This window comes from Meriones unguiculatus, chromosome 1, assembly GCF_030254825.1.
Source record: "Meriones unguiculatus strain TT.TT164.6M chromosome 1, Bangor_MerUng_6.1, whole genome shotgun sequence".
NCBI classification, from domain to species: domain Eukaryota; kingdom Metazoa; phylum Chordata; class Mammalia; order Rodentia; family Muridae; genus Meriones; species Meriones unguiculatus.
Window position 1 is genome coordinate 83,623,195 of NC_083349.1, and position 17,523 is coordinate 83,640,717.

Below are 17,523 nucleotides of genomic sequence, written 5' to 3' on the forward strand. Positions count from 1 at the left end.
GAGGCCCCAAGGCACTGAGCATGCACAAAGAATGAATGACTCTGTGGGTCAGAATTGGCGGGAGGGGGCTGCATCTGGAAGTGAATGAGAAGAAGTTAGGCAGGACCCTGTAGGCCTTGGCATGGCATTTGGATATTGTTACAATTGCATTGGAGAACAACTGAAGAGTTCAGAACTAGAAATGACTTTATCTGATTTACATTATTAAGGTTGTCACTGTTGGATGAACTAGAATGAAGAAAGAGAGAGAAAGAGAAAGAGATAGTACCCTAGATACTACTGCCAGAGTCTATTTGTAAAGGGCTCATATACAAACAGCAAACATTGACTTTATTTTCTTTCTTACATTTGTGAAATGCTTTGTATTTCCCAAAGCATTTCTATTATTTCAACATTACATCTACACACACACACACACACGCACATATGCCTAAGTAATAAGATGTGCATTATCACCATGCTCAATACTAGTGAGAAAAAAATAGCTTTGAGGAAAAAAATAGCTTTCCTGAGAACAATAGCCAGGAACTCCTGGAGCTGATAGTCAAATCAAAAATCTGGCTTATAGTGTGGTTAATCCTTATCATTAAGTTGCCAGGGTCTGCCCTGGGTCTCCTTGAGGGTGTTTCCAGAGCAGTTTAACTGAGTGTGGGTGTATCATCCCATGAACTCGGGTTACAAACTGAATAAAAAAGAGTAACAGAAAAACAGGGAGGGAAGAAGAGAGCCAGCTGAGCACCAGCATTCATCCATGCCTCAGTTCCTCACTAGGGTGAGCAGCTACCTCATGCTCTGGCTACCTTAGCTTGATTGGGTATGCATTGCATGCTGTCCCCAGAGTGGACTGTGAATTTAGTCTGTTAGCAGAAATAAAGCCTTCTTCTTTACACCAGCTAGACAGGCATGCTATCACCAAGAAAGCAGCTCCCCTGATTCTTATTGAGTCATGCCATCCCAATTAATTGTACAATTTTTCTCATTTTTCTCTTTGTTGAAAATACATAATAATAAAATCCTGAAGTAATAATAAAGTCACATAATGAAAATGGCATTATGAGATAAGAAAACTTCAAAAATGCTGCTAAATTCTCTCGCTGTTGGCCATCTGCTGCTGGGCATGCAACCTACCTTTAAGGACCAGGGGCTGTCTTTGACATGAATTCAGTAGAACTCAGTGGTTGGCTCTTTGATCACCTCTCCTTGGGTGGGTGGGTGGGTGTAGCCTTGCCAGGCCACAGAACCAGGCCTGATGAGAGCTGATAGGCTAGGGTCAGATAGAAGGGGAGGACTCAGACCTCCCCTACCAGTGGATTAGGGGAGGGACATAAGGAGAAAAGAGGGAAGGAGTGTGGGACTGGGAGGGAGCGAGGGAGGAGACTGCAGCTAGGATACAAAGTGAATAAACTGTAATAAATAATAAATAAATAAATAAATAATTTAAAAAGTAGTTTGTTGTTCCAGTGAATCTTCCTTGGAGAAAACTAAATTTTCATTTGCAAGTGGCTTGTCATTTGCTTCTGGGTTAGGGTTGGGGTATGTGTCTGCTTCTCCTTTCAGTTCTCAGATTCCATCAGGTATAAACCCGTGCCATTTTTGAACAATAAAGATTAATTTATATTTCCCAAGAGTTATGATTTAAAAGCAGAAAACGAAAGAAAACCCCAGTTAAAAAAACTTATGTTTCTATAGGAACAGCCTATGTTATCCAAACCAGGTTCATTAGGAAATCAGAGTGGCTTTCTTTCCTTCATCTCTGTTTTCACCAGTGTGGTCCACTGAAAGGCATCCAACATGTTCCCAGTCTCAGAAGATATATTTTTGCTCATTAAGCATCAAAGGTTAAGATATAAACAAATCGACAGTATTTACACTGAACGAGGGAAACAAACATCCCTTTTAAAGACTTGCTTCCTACAGAGTGTGTGCTGGGTTGCAGCCTCCCCCCCCACCAAATACATATTTATTTTCCTTTTAATGAAAGGCCACCTCACTGCCAAACCTCAAACACAACATCCCAAATGGCCAGAGCTGTTTCTGTGTTCAGCAGGGAAAATAGCTTCAAAAGCTTCTTAGCTGTCCTCACCTGGGGACTCCTCTAAAGCAATCTGTGGCTAGTGTTTAATGGCTTGCAAAACTTCTATTGAAAAGGGTTTTTCATCACAATTGCATTACAATGTTTTCCCAAGATCCCTCTCAGTTTGAAGGATGCCCTACCTCCTGAGCCTCAGTTCAGAGTTTTGGTGAAAGAGCAAGCAACAGAGAGAACCATTCTTATCTCACCTTTGTCCCTGTCACCTGGGAACACCAGATAAGTTTAAAAAGCCTCCAGATTTGGGGTAGCGGACAATGATATGCACTTGGCCTTATTTATTTTCTAGCTGGGGTTTGTCAGAATTAATTTACTTGGATTTGTTGTTTTGCTCATATCGTTATGCAATTTTCTCATCCAGAGAATTTTAGCCCCCAGTAAAGCATAAAAACGAAATGCAGGGTAATGTTGCTTGGTGAAAGATAGAAGACAGTAAATGTGGAGAGATTTTCTTTGGGAAGCTGAGGTGAGGAATAGGGAGGTACTAGAGAACCCAAAATTGCCTTGGTCCAGAGCAGTGTTGAATGGAAGTTTTGGATGCTGGCTTGGGAGGGAAGGTGTATCATATAAGGATGTAAACCTTCCTTACTACATGTGACAGAAAGTGACTGTGGTTGGAGAGGGGGAAAGAGCTTGTCCAACAGTAGGTTAGGTGCCCACAGAATGCAAGAGGATGTTGGAAACTTAAGAGACAAGACAGCAGGGGGCGAAGTAGCAGGGGTGAGTTGTTCCTGGGAGGCTGGGAACAGGAACAGGGGTTAGCAGGGCTGGCTGCTGTAGGTCCAGATGAGGTGCAGGGAAATCTGACTGCTTCTGTCAGTGCTACTTGAAACATCCACTGCGACTCAGGGGGGACAGCATCTCTATTGAGCATATTTCTATGCCTGTCCCCTGTGATACTGGAATACTTGGGGGGGTTCTAGGGTGAGGAGTGTATGTTGCTTTATTCAGGGAGCAGGTAATGCTGGAGGTGATTTTCACCGAGGGTGAGAGTCATGATCTAAGGAGAAAGAAAGCATTGGTCCTGCAACCCTTCTGTGGTCTACGCTCCTCTTTTCTATTGTGGTAAGAGCTAAGGAGAGCCTCAGGGGTCTTTCTTCTCTATAACCCTTCTTGCCCCCAAAGCAACCTAATTGCTCTGTAGCCTGCAGAGACCCCATGTCTGTGGGCTGTGCTCAGAATCAGGCACAGCTGGTTTCCTAGGTGACTGCCACACAACACCACAGTAATCTGAATCCTCTGCCTGGTTTCTGTGGTAAAGGGCTCTGGTAAAAGAACCCAGAGGCATTGCAGAAATGAGAGGAGATTTTAATATACATGTGGTGACATTTACAGCTATGTCAGCAGCTCTAAACCAAGTTGGCACAGACTTACAGCTCACAAATAGATGCCTTCAGCTCATGTTATGTTGAAAAACAAAATGGAAATATTCCAGCAATCCAAAATATCCTTCAGCAGGAAAAAAGGACCACCTGGTTCAAGTCAGCTATTGTGTGGAAGGCTGAGATTGCTGTGTATTCTTGTGGTAGGTGGGTGTCTGTGAGCATAGAGAGACCCCCCTGTCACCGCACACACACACACAAACACACACACATACACATACACACAGACACATGTACACACACACATACACACACACACACAGACACACACATACCAGGTTCTGTAGCAGAGACAAGTTGGATTTATTTTTTAAAAAGCAATCCTCAAACTTACTTGACATGCAATGTTTTCTTTTAGAGTAGTGCTTTAATCTGTTGGCAACTTTGTTTAATCTTTTTTGAAACATGATTTTACATAGGACAGAGTGAGTGTACCCCATGCATCTCTAGTTTTCTGCATAGGACTGGAACATTTTCGGCATTGTATAACAAAAGAACTCAATTAATAGTGAGTAATACAATACTTGTGACTCAGGTACTGGGCTGGGTAGAAAAAGATACATATATAAGATGCAACGATCTCTTTCCTTGAAGGATGTAGTTGGGAAATGAAACATTAAAAAAAAATGTCATAGACTTGCTTCAATGTGGGTACTTCAGCTAACGTTGACCTGTTAGTTCCAGAGGTGAGTCAGGCTTGGTAGGTATCAGGCTTGAGATCCCTGGATCAGTGTCCAGCTAGGACCTAGATGGGCAGGTAGTGTGTAGACTAAGCAGAGAAAGAGATGATTCAATGAGGCTTGGCAAAGTGGATGGGAGAAAGTATATCTTCAGACAAGAGCAGAAGACTGAAGTCAAATGGAGACAACAGTGTCAGAAACTGCATGGATGAACTCTGTCCTCTCCCGAGCCCCACCAACTTAAATCTATGAGGTTGGACATGGATGCTTGGACTTCTGGAAGCCTCTGCATATCTCTGGGCTTTATCTACTAATAATGTTCTGTAATTGTTAGGCTTTTATGTTAGCTTCTCAGTCCACACTTGGTGGCTTAGGATGACACATGGTTGTCTTTTGTGGTTCTGGAAAACAGGGTGCCACCAAGTCCACACTGTCTCTGAGGCCCTGGGCATAATTCTTCTTTATCTTTATCAACTTCTGCTGGTTGGTTGCTGGCATTCTTTTGGAATTGTTTGACTTATTACAGTATCTTTTCAATCTCAGTTTCCCCTTTCCCTTGGTCTTCTCAGTGTTTGGAAAGCCTGGGAACACCTACCATTGAATGTAGGGCCTACCTAATAAATCATGACCTTAAGTTTATTACATTGCAAAAATTACTGGTGTGTGTGTGTCTCAGGGGGTGAGGTAGGTCAGACATCCATCTAGTATCTTGTTGTCCTCAACCCCTCTCTACTTTATTTTCTTTTGAAACTGGGCCTCTCTTATTTGAACAACTAGCCAGCCAGCCCCAGAGATCCTGTCTACACCTCTTCAGTGTTGAGATAACAAATACTCACTGTTGCACCTCGCTGAATGCTGAAGACCAAGTTCAGGTCCTGGGATTTGTACTTTACTGATAGAGTCATTTTTCTCAAATGTGTACTCCATTTTAACAGAAGATTTCATTGACAGATATCAAGATTTGCTTTTATTTATTTATTATGTACTTATTAAAATTTATTTACTTTGTAGCCCAGCTGTAGCCCCCTCCCTTATCCCTTTCCAACTCAGACCTTACTCCCTTTTCTCCTCCTATGCCCCTCTCCCAGTCCACTGACAGAAGAGGTCCTTCTCCCCTTATCTCTGACCCTAGCCTATCAGGTCTCATCAGGACTGGCTGCATTGTTTTCCTCTGTGTCCTGGTAAGGCTAGCTACCCCTTTCTTTTTTTTTTAAATTAAATTTTTATTTTTATATTAATTATAGTTTATTGACTTTGTATCCCAGGTGTAGCCTGCTCCCTCCTCCCCTCCCAATCCTGTTATCCATTCCTCCTCTCCTCCTATACCTCTCTTCAAGTCCACGGATAGGGGAGGTCCTCCCCCTTTCCATCTGACCCTAGCTTATCTGTTCTCATCAGAATTGGCTGTATTGTCCGCCTCTGTGGCTTGGCAAGGCTGCTCCCCCATCAGGTGGACACAGTCAAAGAGCTAGCTACTGAGTTCATGTCAGAGACAGTCCCTGTTCACCTTAGTAGGGAACCCACTTGGATACTGAGCTGCCATGGGCTACATCTGAGCAGAGGTTCTAGGTTATATCCATGAATGGTCCTTGGTTGGCGTATCAGTCTCAGAAAAGACCTTTGTGCCCAGATATTTTGGTTCTGTTGCTATCCTTGTGGAGCTCTTCTCCTCTCCAGGTCTTACTATCTCCCCCTTCTGGAAACAACCCAGATGTCCCTCAACAGAGGAATGGATACAGAAATTGTGGGACATTTACACAATGGAATACTACTCGGCTATTAAGAACAAGGAAATTATGAATTTTGCAGGCAAATGGGAACTAGAAAAGATCATCCTGAGTGAGGTATCCCAGAAAGAGAAAGACACACACGGTATATACTCACTTATAAGTGGATACTAGACATATAATATAGACTAAACCTACAAAAATCTATACACCAAAAGAAGCTGAGCTAGAAGGAGGACCCTGGGTAAGATGACCATTCCTCACTCAGAATGGCAAATGGGATGGACATTGGAAGAAGGAGAAAACAGGCAACAGGACAGGAGCCTACCATGGAGAGCCTCTGAAAGACTCTACCCAGCATTGTATCAAAGCAGATACTGGGACTCATAGACAAACTTTGAGATTTGCTTATCTTTGAGTTGTTCAACCTGTTAACATTTTCCATAGGCAGAAGGCTTCAACTTGCCCAGGGCACACTGAATCAACTTATAAGCTATGTCATTTGCCAAAAAGGATTTATCAGGATTGGCAGAGTTCAGACAATAAGCAAGTTGAAAAGCATGGCATTCAGCTCCTTATATATCTTTGTTGTTGGCTTCATAACTCTCCTGTCCATATCTATTGTGCTTTGAGAAGAGTGTAAAAAAATTATAAATGCAATCATGCGATGCTTCAGAATTCCTTTTTGGGTTCACTTGCCTAAAGCACAAACTCTTTACTCAACTGTAGGATGAGCCAGCCCTTTGTGATTTGTCTCTTTTTATTCCAGTGTTGGTGTAAGGCTAGCTCAGAGACCTTCAGTCACCTTCAGACGATATCTGATGGAAAAAGTCACCCTGCAGAGGACAAATGGCATGGTAATAGGAGTACTATGTAGAGAATAGTTGGGCTGAAGGAAAGAGTCATCAGGTGAACGGCAGATAGTTTGAGCACAGAAGTCATCTTTTGAGGGTAGGTAGATAGCTTTGGCACAAGAGCCACATACTCTGACACATCAGATGTGGACACTAGTTACTCTCAGAGGACAGATGAGGTGTGTGTTAGCTTTCTTTCCTTGCTAAAGAGAAATGTAAAGAATTTTGGTGCATTATCATTTGTCTCCATGGGCTTGAACATAACTTCACTGCGTTGGGGGCATGAGGAAGGTGAGATCCTCCAGAAGATGGCTGTAGGGAAGCTATAAGAAGAAACTCCTGTGCTGCAAGCTTTTGCTCTTTGATAGGGTGCTCCTGCCCACACTCAGGATGGGGTTTCCTCTCGGTTAGTTCACTCCATGAACATTTTTACAGATTTACCTAAAGAAATTCGCTATCCTTCCAGGTGCTAATCAAGCTGACAACCAAAACTTGCCACCGCAAATTCAGTCCCTGTCAATATGATTCTCAAACATTTCTGCTTAAACTCCAACATTCTGCCCTGAACTCCAAATGTCTATGTGAGTGTCATGATGAAAAAAAATGTGTTTTGTCTATTTCCAAGTTTTAAGAATATCAATTTTGTTCAAAAGTCCAGTTTAAAGCCTCTCTTGGGACCCATAACAGACTTGTTGCTATGAGCACTTCCTATAAAATAGAAGCAAGAAGTTATATCCTTCCAACATATGACACCACAGGGTAAATATCACTATTTATAAACAGAGAAATGGGGCCTGGAAATGGGGCCCAGGACCAAACTCAAGACAGTGCAAGCATTAAATCCTGGAGCTACACATCTGGCATCTGAGGTGAATGGTGGTATGATGTGAGCTCCTAAGGGCTTAGACAACTCTGCTTTCATGACCTATTCTCAGCCAGTTGTCTCTTGGTCTGGCTTCTCTGGTTGCCCATGACTTTCTTTGGTAGATTTTTCACATCTGTAACTTCCTCTGCATCTTCCACTTTACACATAGACATTGGGAGGATTCTTTGCAATAAATCTGACCTTGTTACATTATGTCTGCATTGTGTAGCAACCAAGACAGCAAATATGTTTTGATTTCCTTTGAAGTCTGGATAGAAGTTTTTATGATCCCACAACTCTTACTTTTTGCATGTCTACAAATTTATTATCATTTAGATGATGGAACAATAGCAGTGGTCTCTGTGTGTTTGGGTATCTTACTTCAGGGAAACTCTTCCCTAAGTGACCCCTTGTGAGAAGGGAACCCCGTGCATCTGTCTCAAAGCCCTCTGAAAAGAGCTAAAGCTTTGTCCCTTTGAACCTGTAATAGATGGAGTCCAGCCAATTCCTGAAACACCTTAAGGTTTAATAGCATCATTTTTATTTTATGGATGTAAATTCTTTGGTTTTTAAAAAAATTAAATTTTAAATTTTAAATTTTTTAAAAAAAATTAAAAAATTTAAATTTAATTTCCACATATGCCTCTTTTCCATGAAAACAGCAAGAATTCCAAACCTTTCTGTTTAAAATTTTTAAGTTTTATTATAAACATAGCTGAAATCAGCTTGCTATTTCAGTGCCACTGTCTGTATGCTGAGTTACCTTGACAGTTCCTTCACCAAATTAATTACTCCACTGCTTACAAATTCATCCTCCTGTAAATTTAGTTCTGCTAAAAATATCTTGAAAATAACCCATCAGTGCTTAATGTAGTGCCTACAATGAGACCCTCACTGTTATTACTAAGGTTGAACACAGTAAGTTGGGGTGGGTTGAAGACAGCTCTTTGCCACACTTATGCCAGAAGGTACTTCTCTTATCCTTCTAGCCCAACTTTTATAGAATGCAGTCTGTCAGAGACACAGGGAAAAGTTGGTGGAGACAATGCAAATCTTGGTCCACTCCTGGCTGCAAAGTACTAGAGCTTCCAGTTTGCTTTGGATGGCCAGGGCAGAACCTTAAGACAAATAGGAGTTTTCAAATTTGAAACAGGAAACACTGAGTTCTAAACCATCTAATGGCTAGCAGTGCCAGAGTGGAGTACCAGTTATTGCAAAAGTCGATCTGTTGTTTGTTCATGCCTAGTGAGTTGAGACTCTTTAAAGATCTTTAACATGAAGAAACTAACACAAAAAGTTGTTGAGTAGATGCCCAATTCAGTGTCAAGACAGTCAAACTATGCATTATTTCTGGCATATTAAAGTTTCTGTAGCTTTTACCTGTTATTGTTTCAGAGGGTAAACACATGCAAACTGCTAGCACGACGAAACATGCTAAGCCAGAGCTTGCCTTCGTTCTGGCAGTTGTCACATAGTTTTGCACATGTTGCTTTGCACATTACTTGTCTTATGAGTAGTTGAGCTGTCCCCATCCCAGAAATGACAATAAATGTTTGGAGAATAAATCGAGTTAATAATTGAATGTTTTTCCTTGTTCAAATTACAGAGTTAAGAGAAGATCTGGTGGCAAGATTTCACTAAAAACTGAATGGAGATGATGATAAACTAGATACCTGAAATAGTTTCTCTGGGATGCAGGTTATAGTAAGCTTGGGTGTATATGAAAATAAATGAGATGGATTAGAACCTTGGTCTCAGATTTGTCTAGTGACATGGGATATGGCTAGTGGTACATTGCAGTGGATGATCTCTCTTTGTATTCCAGTGAACCAGAGGTGGCCTGGCTCTGCTGGAAAAGAAACACTGTCTATTTTCTCTTTCTGATTCTTTTGCAGTCATGATGTCCAATGGCTGTGCATTATTTTTAGTCTTTAATAAATCAGTATTACATGGAAGAAAGCATTCCATGTACATCAGTTCTGTATGTCAGCATTAATAAAAAAAGAAAATGCAGGAACCTTGCTTTGTAAGCCAAAGTCCTAAGTTAAAGGGCACCACCAGCCCTATTAGCTGAAATTGATCAGAGTGATGCTTGCTTAGAGTTTTAGATGGGTATTCTGTATTCTGTCACTCACCAAACAGCAGCCTATTCTGTGAAATTATTTTTAGATGCATAGCATGATTCTCCCTGCTGTCATGAGAGTTTCTTAGTTCCTGCTCTCTTACAGCTCTTCTAGGAATGAACAAGCTCCTCAATAAATATGTGAAGATTGGAACTGAGTTGACTTTGAGTCCTGGCTTCGATAGGGTGGGTCTCACTGGAGCCGTTCACTCCAATGGTTAAACTGCTGATGGAGATGACAGACACACAGCTGACAGGAGACAGTTTGCTGGTGCTCACAGTATCTGTCCTATGTTCCATGGACTTACCATTTGAAGTCACTTTAAAGTTCTGTTCTGACTATGTGAAAAGGTGGACAGTCTCCAAGAACTTGAAAAGGAGCTCCTTTTTACTTACATTTGTACTAAGGCCAGATTGCATGGCATTTGATGGCTCTTTAAAGTTAATTAGATACTAAGAGATGAGAAAAATCTGGCTGCAGGCCTCGCTGCTGCTCCATCATACCTCACTGCAGTGCTGTGCTGGCAGCTCTTCAGTGTGTGGCATTTCTAGTCACCTGGGTCATCAGAGGTCTATTTAAGGTCAATCATGACACGCTCTTGAATCAAGGATTAATATAAATCTGGCATATAATGTTGGAAATTACTTATTCTGTCAGGCTTCTTGAGTAGGAGGTTTTCTGGGTTCAGGCTGAATGATGGCATTCAACATGCATACTTACTCGTCTCAACAGCTAACAAGATCAACATGTCAGCCTGTGACTTGCCAAATGCTTTCCCATTAATTCAACTTAGAGGTTGCCAATGATGCATACTGTGGGAAAGGGACAGGTATAGCCTTCAAGGTAGTACTTGTAAAACCATTTGTGTCTGCTCAGGTTTTTGCCTGTGAGGAACAGCTCACCATGTTTGGGCCTAGCTGGCAAGCTTGGGATGGAGCATGGCTGTGTTGAAGGTTGCTGGCAGGGAGCTGAGCTTGGCCAAAGTGCTCTGTTTGTACAGGGGAAAAAGTACAACTGCTCTGCAGTTCATGGCATGTGCTTTTTCTGTATTAGGGCCTACCAAGATATGTGGCACAGGCAGGAGACCGGACTGTCACACAGACTGGCAGTGCCAGCCTCTGCCCTGGGAAGAATATTATACAGCTTTGAAGAAACCTAAGTAATGGCTGGGTTTGGCATGAAAGCCAAGGTGGCCCAACTAGACCCACTCTGTGTGTCTTCACATGCTTGCCAGATGTTAGCTGAGTGAATCAGCTCCACATCCTTGGAGCTTACAATGACCAGAAAGGATACTTTTGAGTCAATTTGTTTCTTTTGCTTGGCCTTTAACCCCTGCTGACAAGTTTCTAAAGGCAGGATGCTTCAGAGTGAGTACAAGGAACTCACCATGAACCTGCATATGGAGAACATAACTTCCCAGAATGGTCATACTGGGGCTAAAGTTATAGAAAATTTTCTGTACCTCTATCCTTCCATTGCTTTCGTGCAGGAAGATCCTAATTCTAATTAAAGTGCACTTATGGATACCATTGTGTTGCTCCCTCAGTATCTAGGTAGGCATTCAGTATGTTGTCTGGTCATCAGTTACTGAGGATATTTCTCATTTTGCTCAAAGAAAAGGCAAACCTCATGAATCATCTGAAGGAATGGGCGGGCATGGGAGTGTTAGCAGGCCTTCTGGTGTTGGTCTCCTTGGTTTGCCTGTGGTATATATGCAAGATTAGAGTCTCACAACAGTGTGATGCAGCCATGATCATTCAGGCCTTTACAGCCATTGAAGCAGGACAGTCTCCCCAAGCATGGTTGGCTACCATAAAAAGCTAAAATGTTATGCTCAGGATGCGAGGCTAAGCACTGCACTCAGGGTCAGCCGCTTTGGACCCAGAGAAGAGCATGTCTGATTGCATGCGGGTTGATGCCCCAGGTCCCGCCTCTGAGAAAAAGGTATCGGACGGGTCTGATGCTCTTTGGGTGGATGACACCTAAATGAACATCTGTACAAAGTCCCAATTTATTTCTAATATCAGAGATCAGACCTCTACTCTTGCCTGATGCGTCTAAAACAAAAAGGGGGAACTGTAGAGAGCTGCGGAATGCTATGCCTTAAAGATGGAGCTGGTTTCCGCCTTCCACCTTCCCGATGGTGAGTGCTCTCTGTCATGAACAATTCCACATTTGGCTAAGGCTGAGGATCTGGCTTGCTTCCATGTATGTGGACCTATCTGCATTGCCCACGTGGCACGCCTGGGTTGGCTACCCAGAGGCTATTTAAGCTGTGGGCTGGCTTTCCCCGGGGTCCGAGGATTGTTCAATGTTCCTGAATAAACTGCATTGAAAAAAAAACAAAAAAAAAAAAAAAAAAAAAAAAAAAAGGCAAACCTGTAAAGCTATCTCTCATTTCCTCAGGGACATGATTTTCCCCAAAGCACTTTTCCCCCTTAATCTGACCATACTGGCTCTAGAATACAGGTTAGCAAGCTAGATATTTCCTAAGTGCTTCATCCATTATTTTCAGAATATACATACATTGAAAACCACATAGTTCATAAAGTATTTTGTTTGAGAGGTATGGCATTTCACCGGCCAGCACCATGCTGCTGCTTTACATTTGGGGATAAGCAAGTCATACAAACCTTGTCTCTGCCAGGAGCCAGGTGATAATTTTATTTAAGAGGGGCTAGTGAAGGTGTGAGGTAAAAGGTGCCAAGGGACTTGCTCTAACGCATGACTCACATAAAATGGAGAATGGCTTTATTATCCAACATAGTGAATGGGGTCAATCAGTTGATGCCCTAAAGTCCTTTCAAGGCTCTGGTATTCACTTTGATGCTCAAAAATTACTGAGATCTACATTCAGGATCCTTAGGCTTTGGAGGAGGGGCTGGTGTCAACACCAAGGGTCTAGAGAGCTATGTGCATTGATGAGATGTTGCTGTGGTGATACAAGAGAAATTCCACTCTGGGAATTTAGCAGAGGAAACCCAGGAACCAGTCCAGTAAGTCTGAAGTCAGACAGGTGTTGGGAACAGCACCTCCTGTGTTGTCTTATTCCCTCTTGATATTTCTAGCAGGGGTTGTTCAGGAAGCATGCTTGTATGGTAGACCTTCTCAATGCTTTGCGCACTGCTCCTGGCCCACAGAGGGTACGTCTGTTAGGCCACTAACCGGGAGAAGGATAGGTATGTGTATAGGCAAAGGTCATTGTCTACTGACGAAATCAACCTCCAACCTTAATAGCCAGATTTCTTTGCATAACTCTACTCCCCATAAATATCTTCATTGGTAGTGGGCTTGTTTCACGTTCACTGCAAAGAGAAAATTTGAATCTTGCAAAATATGCATTGTTTTGTAAGGCTGATTAAAATAGTATTAGAAAATTGAAAATGCATACCAAGCCATCAACAAATGTTTGGCGGGGTCAAGGGAGTTAAAACTAGGAAAAAACATTCAGTGAGTCATTCAGTGAGTAAGATCTTGGGAAGGTGGTTAAAAGAGTCAAATGTTAAAGGATGCAGGATGGGAGCCTGCTATTGAGGGACCTCTGAAAGGCTCCACCCAACAGAGGATGAAAACACATGTTGAGACTCAGCCAAACTTTGGGCAGAGTGCAGGAAGTCTTATGGAAGAAACAGGGGTAGAAGCATTCGGAAGAGACAGGAGCCCCCCAAGGCGACCAACAAAGCTAAAATATCTGAGCCCAGGGGGTCCTGCAGAGACCGATGTACCAACCAGGAACCAGGAGAGGACCTAGATCCCTACGCAGATGTAGTCCAGAAGCAGCTCTGTCTCCATGTCGGTTCCTTAGTAAGGGGACCAGGGGCTCTCTCTGATGTGACTCAGTGGCGGGCTTTTTGGTTACCTCTTCCTGGCGAGATGGTCTAAGTACGCCACAGAAAAAAGAAGATACAGTCTTGCTGAGACTTGATAAGCTATGGGCAGATGGCAGAGGGGAAGAACTCCCCTTTCAGAGGATGAGGTGAAGGGAATAGTGCGGAAGGGGGAGGGAGGGTGGGACCAGGAGTTGAGTGAGAGGCCTACAATTGGGATATATAAGAATAAATGGTAAAAAAATTAAAATTAAAAATATTAAAATAAATAAATGTGAAAAAAAGATTAAAAAATAAAAGAAGAAGAAGAAGAAAAGGAAGGACCTTAAGGAAACGGACGGAAATGATGCCGCTATCCAGGCAATGGTTTGCCTGACGTCCTCATTGTGACCATTCTGCCACAATGAGTGTGGTGTCACTCATTACTTCTGATCTCAGCTCTGCTCCCTCCAGGGCTGTGGAACTGTCAATCTAATCAATTTCTAAGACTTGTGAATTATCCTATGAATTTTTGTTACTTCCTCCACTCCAGCCAGCCTATGTTCCTGTTATGCTGTTTCTCAAGTGCCTTTAATTTTGCTCTTCTCTATCTCACTCCTTGTTCCATAGTACAAATGCTTTCTCCAAGAAAAAAAAAAAACAAACAAAAAACTCTCAGTAGGTGAGTTCATCTTGTGTGTGTTTGCATATGTGTGCACATATGACTATGTATATATAATCATGTGTGTATAGATGGACATGTGTGTATGTGTGTGTGTGTAGGCCAGAGGTCAACGTTGTGCTGTTCTTCAGGGGCAGGAACTCATCAACCGGGCAAGCTGGCTTACTGGAAAGAACCAAGGATCCCCTTGTTTCCACCAGCCAAGTTCTGGGATTGCAAGCACTGTCACTGCAACCAGCTTTTTATGTAGGTATTGGGGATTGAATGCAGTACTTCATGCTTTTGAGACAACCACTTCACCAACTGAGATTTCCTCTTAACCCACCAAAGGAAATATTTTAATAACACTGTATGAGATGACATATTTCTCAAACCTTCATCATCTATGGTGATTTTTAAGCCCGTTTTTGTTGTTGTTTTGAAAAAAAAAAAGGATCATCAGCTATTTTTATTTATTTGCAAAGAGCACATTTGCCATTTCCACTACTTCTTTGTAAATGCCTTAAAAGCCTTAATATTATGACACAGTAAATGCTCTCTTTGTTGTGAGCATGGTTTTGAAGCTGGGTAACACTTGTTCTGGCCACCTTTGGCACTCAGCCTGGGCCATACAGAAAAGCCCCTTTTATGGTTGTTTCAGTGTGAACAATGCCATGTACCCATCTGTTTTAATTTATACCAGTTCTTGAGGACTGGAGATCAAAACCCCTGGAAGCACATAGCAGGCATTTATCCAAAGTGATACATTCCTCATTCCTGGATGGCTTTCCATATGCACCTTCTTCCGGATGACCATTTTTAGCAGAGATGACCAGGCCATTTTGAACCCTGATGCTTTTGGAGGCTAAATATAATTTCTCTGGGAAAAAGGCCAACTGCATAGCCAGTTTATTTTCATTTGGTCTGTGTCTTGAGGCAATACTGAATGTGAGAGAAAATGTGGAGACAGCATGAAGAAACAGCATGACCCATCCAACTGCCAGCCACCACCGCCCAGACCTGTGTAGAAAGCCAGAGTTGAGCATACTCCCACTTGTAAGCTCACTTAGTCCCCATGTACTGCTTGCCAAGGTCTTCTCTGAAGAACAGGTGTCCTTGGGTGAATTCCCACCCAAACCTTATTAGTTTCTCATTCTAGTGGTTCATACAGCTGGGAGAAAATGGGAGTTCTTTAATGACCTAATGTCCTGCCACTAGTCCAGTCTTGATAGCTCCTGCCCCATTCCACTGACTCAATTCCCCTCTCCAGCTTCCATGGGTGCATGTTCAATTTCACACCTCTGTACTTTTGCATATGTAATTTTTCTTGTCTTGTATTTCTCCTCCAGCTCAAACAGAGTGGGGCTGGTCTTTTGAATGTGCTTTCATTCAGTCAGGACTTCCTTCATGGAGATTGTGTCTCACTGAAGCTTTCACTACGGTGGCTTCATCTCCAAAGGGAAAATCTCATCACAGTTCAATTTGAAGAGTAACTGAGCCATTCCCTTTCAAGTTCTGGTTTCCAAACCCCAAGCATGAGTGAAGCCAGTTTCTGAACATCTGGGGAAATCAAGTTTCATTCAAGCAGCTTGCTTGGTTGTGATTACCCAAGTACACCCGAGGTTCCATACTGGTGTCACTGCATCTTACTTCATCTACTAAGAACAAGAGCCAAGCCTTTGTCCTAAAATATTTATGTACACTGATACTCTTTTAGAATAAAAATTGTGTGTTCGATAATAGTGTGCAATGGATATGGCTAATTCCTGGAGTAAGAAAAACATGTAGGTTAAAACTTAAATTCCATACTTTTGGGGTGAATGACTCTGGGCGTATTGCATAACCTCTCTTAGAGTTGTATTATTTATCCTTCTTCAAAATACAAAGTTGCCAACCTAAAAAGGAACTTGGAAGACTCAAGAAACCACTGTAAGTTCTTAGTATGGTATCTATAGATAAGAGGGGAAGGAGAGAAATACAAATTTGGTAGGATTTTAAAAAATTTAAACTATGAAAGATTTCAAGTCTTCTCTAGCTCTTTAAGATTTTTGTCTCTTAAGTAAGAAATTGGCTTGAACACATTGGCACAGGGAAGGACTTTCTGAAGAGGACACCAATAGCACAGGAATCCAGATTAACAATTAATAAATGGAACCTCATGAAGCTAAAAAGCTTCTTTACAGAAAAGAGCAGCATGATTTGAGCAAAGTAGAGGCCTGTAGATTGGAAAAATGGAAAAATAACTTTATCAACTTACATTTGATTAAGATTTAATATCCAGAATATATAAAGACACAAAAAAATCAAGAAAACAACTGAAATAAAAAACTTGGTGTAGAACTAAACAGAGCATTAAAAAAATGAAACACAAATGACTGAGAAACACTTTTTAACCAGTTCAACATCCTTTGCCACTGGACTTCATTTAACCCCAGCCAAAATGGCCAAGATCAATAGAACTCATAATAGCATATTCTAGTGAGGATATGGGGAAAGGAGAGTGAAATCTGGTACAGCCATTTGAAATCAGTATGGAGGTATCTCAAAAAGCTGAAAATTGATCTACCACAAGACTCAGATATACACTCTTAGGCATATACTCAAAGGATTCTACTAGAGAGATACTTGCTCATCCATGTCCATTGTTGTTCTTTTTATAATAGTCAGAAGCTGGAAATAGCCTAGATGCCCATTGACTGATAAATGGATAATGAAAATGAGTTACCTTTATGCAATGGAATATATTTAAGCTTTTATGAAAAATGAAATTGTGAAATTTGCAGGTAAACTGATGGAACTAGAAACAATCATTCTAAGCGAGGCAACCAAGACACAAATAGACAAATACTGTCTGTATTCTAGTATATGTAGATGTTAGGTTTTAAGGTTAACTATGTATGTTTCATATAGAATAACCACAGAGATTAGGTAGCCAGTAGAGGACTAGAATGAAGGAGGAGATCTTTTAAGGAAGTGTTAAAAGAGATAAAGAAGAAACTTGAAGGATTAAATGGGAGGGGCATGGGAGTTCAGATAAAAGAGGGGAGATGGGGAAGGATGACTAACACCAAAGACCTTTTGAAAAGCCTTAGGAAAACCTACTGTAGAAGCTCCCTAAATATATATACATATATGAAAGGAATTTAAATGTAGCCATAAGTAAAACCTCCTGTACCAGGAATTGGTTACATCTTGTTTAGTAACTATCTAAAGGGATCCCAAAGACTGTGATGAACATCATGGGTTTTTGCTAAGACTATTGATTACTCTCCACAACCTCATAGTAAGGTTCATTCTTGAAAACATAACTTATGTAATCAAACATAGAGAAATAGA